Source organism: Cannabis sativa, chromosome 4, assembly GCF_029168945.1.
Source record: "Cannabis sativa cultivar Pink pepper isolate KNU-18-1 chromosome 4, ASM2916894v1, whole genome shotgun sequence".
Lineage (NCBI taxonomy): Eukaryota > Viridiplantae > Streptophyta > Magnoliopsida > Rosales > Cannabaceae > Cannabis > Cannabis sativa.
Genome location: NC_083604.1, coordinates 58,273,341 through 58,283,153, shown reverse-complemented (window position 1 = coordinate 58,283,153; position 9,813 = coordinate 58,273,341).

The window sequence follows — 9,813 nt, the reverse complement described above, 5'->3', positions numbered from 1 at the left end:
TAAAATAAATTGTACCAAAATTAATTAATAAATAATTAATTTCACAATGTATAATATTTCTGATTTAATATTAGAAATAATAAGTAGTCTAGAAATAACTATCTAGAAAATATCTTATTTGACTAAGTATCTTTTCCACAAAATTTGAAAAAATATCTAATTTAAGTTGTATTAGAAAAAATCTAGAACTTAAATATTTTCAAATTTAAATTTAATTAAATATCAAAAATTAAGTTGTAACCACTTAATTTGAAAATATTCCACTTTAAGTTAATATTCGAAAAGATATTAACCTAAAAAATATCTAAAATATTCCATTTTAAGTTAATATTCGAAAAGATATTAACTTAAAAAATATCTAAAGAATCTTAATAACCAATGCCTAAAATTCCTCAACTTAATTTTGAAATTTGAAATTCAAAAGATATTCAGATTTAAGTTGATTAGTTATAGATTACTAAATATCAACTTAAATAGGAATATTTAATGAAAAATTTAAATTAAGCTTCAGAAAGAATCTAGATGGTTATAATTCTATATTTAATTAAATACAAGAAAATACATATAGTTTAGCTTAGAATAAAAATTCTTTAAACTATAATTTTCTTAAATTAATTTCAAAATAAATGAAATTAATTATGTTGCTAATCAATTTTATTAGGTTAAACTAGTTTAATTAACCTAGTACAGTTATTCAAATCAGGCAAATGGGCCTTCACAATTGGGGTGGTTCATGTGAGGGGGTGCTGGGTTCAGTATGTCGTACCCACTACTATGGCTCCCAACTCTCACACAAGGCCCAAAAGAGAGGAATTTAACCTTAATAAGAACGACTGTTATTAATTGAATAGGCCCAAAAACTAAATGGGCCTAAATAAATTCTATCAAAAACTATGATAATTTATTTTAGCAACAACAACCTATATGCATCTATAATAAAATTAAACACATAGGCTCACACATGCACACTTTGGATGGGTCCTATCATGTTGCTAGGTCATACACAGATGAAAGAAGATTGTAAATATACCTGTTACAAATTATTATCTTGACCAAGGGAGCCATCAGATCATTAGATCTGGCAAAAAGTAACCATGGCTATTTTCAATCAAGTAATAATAGGTTTTGAAAACTTACAAACAAGCTAAAACACATACTCCTGCAACAAGGTTAGCTGGATAGTTGGATGTAGGATTTATTTAATTTTAAATTAAATAAAAATAATTTTTCGAAAATTTTTAAAAAAATTTGAATCATTCGAAATTTAAAAGAAAAATTAAATTTAAAATTAAACCTACAATTTTGGAAAAATTAGGTTTCAACCAACCTAAATATCATTTCAAAATTTGCTAACTACTTTTAAAATTTAAATGTTATTTTATAAATAAAAATTAAATAAAAATTAAAAAAGATAAGTTAAATATCTTTTTCAGATTTTAAATTTAATTTAAATAAATAAAATAACAAAATTTAAAAGTTAGCAAAATATCTTACATCCATTTAAAATTACATGATTATAATTATCTTATTTTAAATTTAAATAACGTCAAAATATCTAAAAAAGATTTAATTTAAAATATATATATATATATATATATAAAATCTGACCTTAAATTTAAAAATAAGATAAGATATAATCAAATTTAAAAATGAGATAGATTTTTAAGCAAGAAGATAAATACTAATTCTATTCAAATTCAAATTACACTAATATCTTGAATTAAATTTAAAAAATATTAAATTAATTTAAAATGATAATTAGAATTGAATTAGGAATAGTAATAGTATATATACAAAACTATACAAAAAATCAGAAGTTAATTCTATGAAAAAGCATGAAAAAATCGAAGAAAAACGAAAAAATTGTGAGCTGTACGGACAGTTTTCGCGATCGCAGGAAAATTTCAGCACAGCTCCGATTTTTTTTCGAATCTTCAAAAAATCATAACTAATTCAAATAAAATCGAAATTGAGTTCTGTAAAAGGCTAACTTGCTTAATTTTTTTCATACTATCCTAGCTTGAATTGTTGTCCCAAATGAAAGCTACACATTAAGTGCTTGCCAGGGTCAAGGCTGCACACTAAGTGCCTGCTAGGGTGCAAGCTAGCTGGCCAAGTGCCTGCCAAGATGTAGGCTGGCCGACCCTTCCTTTACTGGAGGCTGGCTAGCCTATGCTAGCCATAGGGCCAGCCAGGGGGTGTCCAGCCAGACCCCTCAAGGTGGCCAATTTTTTGTCCCTTCGTCCCACTTAAGTATTCTGAACTTCCCATCAAGTGATACGTTGTGTACCATGACTTGGCCTTCTTGTTGATAAATTGTACTCCACATGGCATTGATCTTGCCCATGTGGACATGCTGTTGGAAATTATTTTACCAGGATCTTAGATCTACTCACAAGTATGTTTATTAACACCCTAAATATGAACTTTCTAAAACGATGAAATAAACACATATAAAGTTAAGGAACCTTACATTGGTTGCAGCGGAATATAATGACTCCTTCCGTTCAGATATCTAGCCCTTGATTCCTTTCTGTAGCAGAGCATTATCAATATCTGAACCTGGATCTCTTTCTCTGAATCTTTGATGCTGAAACTCCTTCTTGCTGAAAGTCTTTCTTCACGATCTTCCTCACTATGATTAAGGTATCACTTGCTGTGTGTGGGCACTACTCATACACTAAGGATTTCGAAATTCAAGAGCGAAGAGAAAGAAGAAGTGGCAGCTAAAGATAGGGAGAGAGAAAGGCTTTGGTTTTTCTCTGAAGGAAAAATAGAAAATTTAAGTGTAATTTTCCTGAAGCCTTCACTATCTATTTATAGCATTCCACTAGGGTTAGGTTTGAATTATTTGGCATTAAAATAATGAAAATATCAGAGGGAAAACCCTACAAAAGTGGCCGGCCATGCAAGGTGGAATTGGGCCTCACTTTTTGCAATTTTGCAGTTTTATCTTTTCTGCATCTGATTTTCTCAAAAACGCCAATTTTCTAATTCAACCATTTAAATGCCAATTCTAACTATTTAATAACTATAAATAATTATTAAATAATATTGTCATTTATCATATTTATTAATTGAACCATACAAAGTATCATAATTAAAAAAATATGCCCCTATAAACTCTTTCTTTACATTTTCGCCCTTACTTAGTGAAAAATTCACAAAAAGACATAGTCTAATTTGAGAATTATAATTGATTAATCAAAACCAATTACATGAGTCTTACAAGCAATATTATCTCAACTAGTGGGGGGACCATGGGTCTATATAACCGAGCTTCCAATAAGTAGATCAAGAATTTAGCACTAAAATTCACTAACTTATTAATTCTTCGTTGAATCCACGCATAGAACTTAGAATTGCACTCTCAGTATATAGAATGCTCTATATGTTCCACCATATAGACACATCATTAGTTATCCATTGTTATAATCCTAATGTGATCAATGATCCTCTATATGAATGATCTACACTGTAAAGGGATTAGATTACCGTAACACCCTACAATGTATTTTATCCTTAAAACACTTGACCCCGTATAAATGATATTTCAGCTTATGTGAAATGAGTACTCCACCATTTATTTTCGTTTGGTCAAGCTCGAAGGAGATCATCCTTTGCTTACTATTCGCCAGATAGAAGCTATAGATTCCATGTTTATGCTAGCGCTCCCACTCAATTGCACTACCGTGTTCCCAAAATGTACGTATCACCCTGACCTAAAAGTAGGCTTAACTAACAAATCAAAGAACACGAATAGCCTCTCGAGATTGAGCCTAATCATATCAGGATTAAGATCATTTGATCTAGGATCAACTAGGCGATAGTGACTTGAATAGATATTACGGTAAGTTTAATAAATCTAAGTCAAAGTTCAATATCGGTCCCTTCCGATGCATACTCCATGCATCCAACCTGAGCTTTACTTTAACCAATGCTCTGGAAAGAACATAGCATTTCTCCAAATGCAAGTAAACTCTGTTGTAGATTATCATATCAGTAAAACCCTATGTCTGATAAATCTAGGAAACTTTATTCACATAGTCATGTTTACTTTCCAATGTGTTGACGGCACAATAAACAGGATCAAGTATGTGAAAAGGGTTTCAGATGAATTTATACATTATGTACATATAATCATGAAATAAATCATGTGAACCATGCAACATTAAATGTTATTTCTGATCTATATTAATAAGTAAATCTGATTATATTGAAATGAGTTTTATTTAGGGCATAAAACCCAACACATGCCACATCATATAGGAAAAAATTGGAATAACATTTGCCCCTAAGTCCATGTGCAGATGTCTGTACGTATAGAGACTTTCTAGCTTCAGTTTAGACTGATAGAGCCTTAACCGGAGAGATTTTGTAATATATTTAGTCTTGAAACATTTGCTCTTGCTTGTCTGATCACATTCCTTAGCAGAAAATTGATAATATTTCTGCATATTAGTTTTTGCATGCTGCATGGTAAGTGAGAGACGAACCCACCAGAAGCTATATAAGCTTATTGGTGTAACTCACTTCTCATTCCACACTTCTCATTCTCTCTTCAAAAAAGGCAACTAAAGAAAGCTCTTCACATCCCATTGAGGCCGACGCACCCTAGTCCTGTAACACCTGAGATTATCGCTTTGTTTCGATGATCCAAGCTTTTCACCGTCTTCCTCAAAGGTTTCTACTAGTGGGTAGGCTTTCAAATCTCGTTCTGTTTACTTAGATTTGCCATTGTTGTATTTGAACTTTTCCATGCTTTATAAAATCTCTGATTCTCACATTAGATTGTAGTCTTTTTGGTATTTTGATTTGCATGATAGTTTTAAAATGCAAAATGTGTGATTTCTTAATGAAAAAGATTCGTTTTTGGCCTTCGTTGCGATTCTTGACTCTTGAGTAATGAAGAACACGTTTGAGTTTTGAAAAACACACATTTTGATCCAAAACTAACCCTGACCGACCCTGGGGTCTTGTTTAAGACCTGGCCGGCCCTAGGATTTTTTAATGAGGGTTGACCCGTTTTAGGGTTCCACCTTAGAAAGTTGGCCGGGTCATGCCTCGTTATGGTGACTTCGGCCAGTTCCTACATGGGTCATGGGACCCTGGCCGTCCCTCTCAAAGCTTTGGGACCCTAGTTGGTCTATGCCTTGGTCCTAAGCGGGTGGCTAGTCTTTTGTCCTCTTTTGACCTCGGCTAGGATCCTGTCATGGCCTTTGTGGGCATATAAAAGTTTAGTCTCATACATGGTTCCCTAATTAGGAATTCTGTATGAAACTTAATGGTGAGTCTATTATAGTCGAATGTTCAACTTAAGACTCAACATTTGTCCAAGCTGTTACCCTTAAACCTATATTTCGCTAATACCCAGTCTTGTACGATAAATTATTTGGAAAGTATCCTTGGGTACGGTTGAACAAAGCCTTGTCTAATTTTGTTGCTTTGTCAGGTTGCTCACCTCCCCTTGTCGTTTGTGTGCAGATAATCCTAAGTGATTGTTGGGGGAGGTGACAATTGTGCCGACAAAGATTTAGTTGGTCTTCCCTTTGAGGACTAGTGTCTAGTTCATTCTCCTCGTAGCTCCTCAAGTGATCTCAAGGTTAGTGGTGGTTCATTATGCCAAAGGTCAAGCAAACATATCGTAGGGCACTCCCTTATGACCCTCATATTTCCAGGCTGGCGAATAGAAGGAGAGTATGTATTGCTAAGAAGGCTACACAACCTCTACATGACAGATAGCAAGGGTTGGCCAGGCTAAGGCACTTGTGGCCGAGCTTGTGGCTGACCGAGATGTAGAGAGCTCAAACAGTGTGTAAAGCCCTAAACCATAGGAACACCACGTGTTTGATTTTATAAAACTAATTTAATGCTAATATATTAATTAATTATTAAAAACTATGAGGATGATAAAAATTTGACTAAAATAAAACACTAAAAACGGATATTATAACGACAGTAAAAGGGAGTTCTGGGGATCCCTGTTATAAAAGATTTATCCAAAAGACGATATACAACAACAATTCAAAATACAACAAATGCAGCCAGTCTAAAGAAACTCCTGGCAACTCAACACGTAGGCTGGTGGGGTCAATATGTACATTGCTGGAGAAGATCGCCATCTCATGGCTATTCTAACTTTGCCTTGCCCTTACCTGCACCACAAAGAACCTGTGAGTCACATACACTCAGCAAGAAAAGTGATAAAGTGATTAAACTATAACATTCAACAGTAGGTATATAACTAGTCATATGCATAGAAATAGATATGCTCATATATTTGTATTACCTAATCAGGCAAGCCCGTGTCATAATGCAATATCATATATAATATCAATTGACCACCTAATCAGGTGAGCCCGTGCCACAACATGGCACTAATATATCGCATCGTCTAATCAGACGATCCCGCACCTACATCCGAACTTATCATATGTTACTAATGCCCGTACCTACGCCTGATACGTCGCTAGGAAGAAACCAAACAATGGTTTCAATCTATGCCATAACCAGGCAATTTCATATCACTGTCACTCGTACCTACGCTTGATATGTCGCCAGGAATATTGCATCACCTAATCAGGTGAGCCCTACCTACGCTCGGTACTCATCATATGCCAATAACGCTCGTACCTATGCTCGGTATGTCGCCATGTATATCACATCACCTAATAAGGTGAGCCCATATATTATGTCCACAGTATCATGACATTATCATTGCCTAATCAGACAATCGATAATTTCAGAACCTATCATGCCATGTGGTACATTATACTTTTCTTACCTCAAGTTTCGATTCAGGTATGTTGGCCAACCTGCTTGGAGAACGATCGATGATCCTGGGCCCTATGTCATAACAATAATAAACTAATAAGTGTTTATCCCAAAACACCACTTAACACTCGCGTAAGACAATCTAAGATTTTCTACCAAACTCCGCGGTATAAATATTCTAAAATAAAACTTATACTTTGGCTCTAAAACATACACCATATCTTAGAGCTCATCGTAAGCTTCAAAACGGTATATAGAACATCCAAAACGGACACCCGAGTGAAAAGTTATGAATTTCTAAAAACTATGAAATACGAAAATCTCAATTTTTGCACTCACCGAAACACTACCAAAACTTATCCAAATCACTCCAAACTTAACAGGGCACATATATACCATGATTACGACCATTCTTACGTAACATAAATTAAAATTGAGCCCTAAAACAGAAAATGCCATTAACGTTCGGACTAAGCTTTAAAAAGTTCCAAACTCGATTTCTACCAAAAATCACCTCAGTTACAACAAGAAAACATCAAAACTAGTCCCATGACTACTCGAGAACAATCCTATAAGGTCAGAACCTTCATAAGTATTCTAATTTAGGAAACCCATATGCGAAACTAATTGTTATTAAACTTAAAAGGAAATTAATGTTGGGTTTTATGCCCTAAATAAAACTCATTTCAATATAATCAGATTTGTTTATTAATATAGATCAGAAATAACATTTAATGTTGCATGGTTCACATGATTTATTTCATGATTATATGTACATAATGTATAAATTCATCTGAAACCCTTTTCACATACTTGATCCTGTTTATTGTGCCGTCAACACATTGGAAAGTAAACATGACTATGTGAATAAAGTTTCCTAGATTTATCAGACACAGGGTTTTACTGATATGATAATCTACAACAAGAGTTTACTTGCATTTGGAGAAGTGCTATGTTCTTTCCAGAGCATTGGTTAAAGTAAAGCTCAGGTTGGATGCATGGAGTATGCATCGGAAGGGACCGATATTGAACTTTGACTTAGATTTATTAAACTTACCGTAATATCTATTCAAGTCAATATCGCCTAGTTGATCCTAGATTAAATGATCTTAATCCAGATATGATTAGGCTCAATCTTGAAAGGCTATTCGTGTTCTTTGATTTGTTAGTTAAGCCTACTTTTAGGTCAGGGTGATACGTACATTTTGGGAACACGGTAGTGCAATTGAGTGGGAGCGCTATCATAAACATGGAATCTATAGCTTCTATCTGGCGAATAGTAAGCAAAGGATGATCTCCTTCGAGCTTGACCAAACGAACATAAATGGTGGAGTACTCATTTCACATAAGCTGAAATATCATTTATACGGGGTCAAGTGTTTTAAGGAATAAATACATTGTAGGGTGTAACGGTAATTTAATCCCTTTACAGTGTAGATCATTCATATAGAGGATCATTGATCAAATTAGGATTATAACAATGGATAACTAATGATGTGTCTATATGGTGGAACATATAGAGCATTCTATATACTGAGAGTGCAATTCTAAGTTCTATGCGTGGATTCAACGAAGAATTAATAAGTTAGTGAATTTTAGTGTTAAATTCTTGATCTACTTATTGGAAGCTCGGTTATATAGACCCATGGTCCCCCCACTAGTTGAGATAATATTGCTTGTAAGACTCATGTAATTGGTTTTGATTAATCAATTATAATTCTCAAATTAGACTATGTCTATTTGTGAATTTTTCACTAAGTAAGGGCGAAATTGTAAAGAAAGAGTTTATAGGGGCATATTTGTTAATTATGATACTTTGTATGGTTCAATTAATAAATATGATAAATGACAATATTATTTAATAATTATTTATAGTTATTAAATAGTTAGAATTGGCATTTAAATGGTTGAATTAGGAAATTGGCATTTTTGAGAAAATCGATACAAAAGGTGTTAAAATTGCAAAATTGCAAAAAGCAAGGCCCAATCCACTAAGTTTAGGGCCAGCCACTTTTGTAGGAAATTTAAACTGATTTTTTCATTATTTTAATGCCATATAATTCAAATCTAACCCTAGTAGGAATGCTATAAATAGATAGTGAAGGCTTCAGGAAAATTACACTTTTCTTCTGACTTTTTCTATTCAGAAAAACTGAGCCTTCTCTCTCCCTATCTTTAGCTGACCACTCTCTCTCTTCTTCCTTAGAATTTCGAAATCCTTAGTGATTTGAGTAGTGCCCACACACATCAAGTGATACCTCAATCATAGTGAGGAAGATCGTGAAGAAAGATCATCAAAGAAAGGAGCTTCGGCATCAAAGATTCGTAGAAAGAGATCCAGGTTCAGATATTGATAATGCTCTGCTACAGAAAGGAATCAAGGGCTAGATATCTGAACGGAAGGAGTCATTATATTCCGCTGCACCCAATGTAAGGTTTCTTAAACTTTATATGTGTTTATTTCATCGTTTTAGAAAGTTCATATTTAGGATGTTAATAAACATACTTGTGAGTAGATCTAAGATCCTGGTAAAATAATTTCCAACAACTGGCCTCAGAGCCATGGTAATTGATTTACTTGCAAGAAATTTGGACTTTAAAACGATTGTTTGTATGTTCTTTGGATGGTATCATGTTGTATTGAGTGTTATTTGATGATTGATTGATGATTGTGAAATTTTCGTGAAAAATAATTGTTATTTCGTTTCTGGAATTATTTTTATTGGATAGTATGGAAAAAATTAAGCAAGTTAGCCTTTTACAGAACTCAATTTGGATTTTATTTGAATTAGTTATGATTTTTTGAAGATTTGACAAAATCGGGGCTGTGCTGATAGTTTTCTGCGATCGCAGAACTGTCCGTACAGTTTCGAATTTTTCCTATTTTCTTCAATTTTTCATACTTTTTCATGGAATTAGCTTCCAATTTTTTGTATGGTTTTGTATATATACTATTACTATTCCTAATTCAATTCTAATTATCATTTTGAATTAATTTAAATTTTTTTTAATTTAATTCAAGATATTAGTGTAATTTGA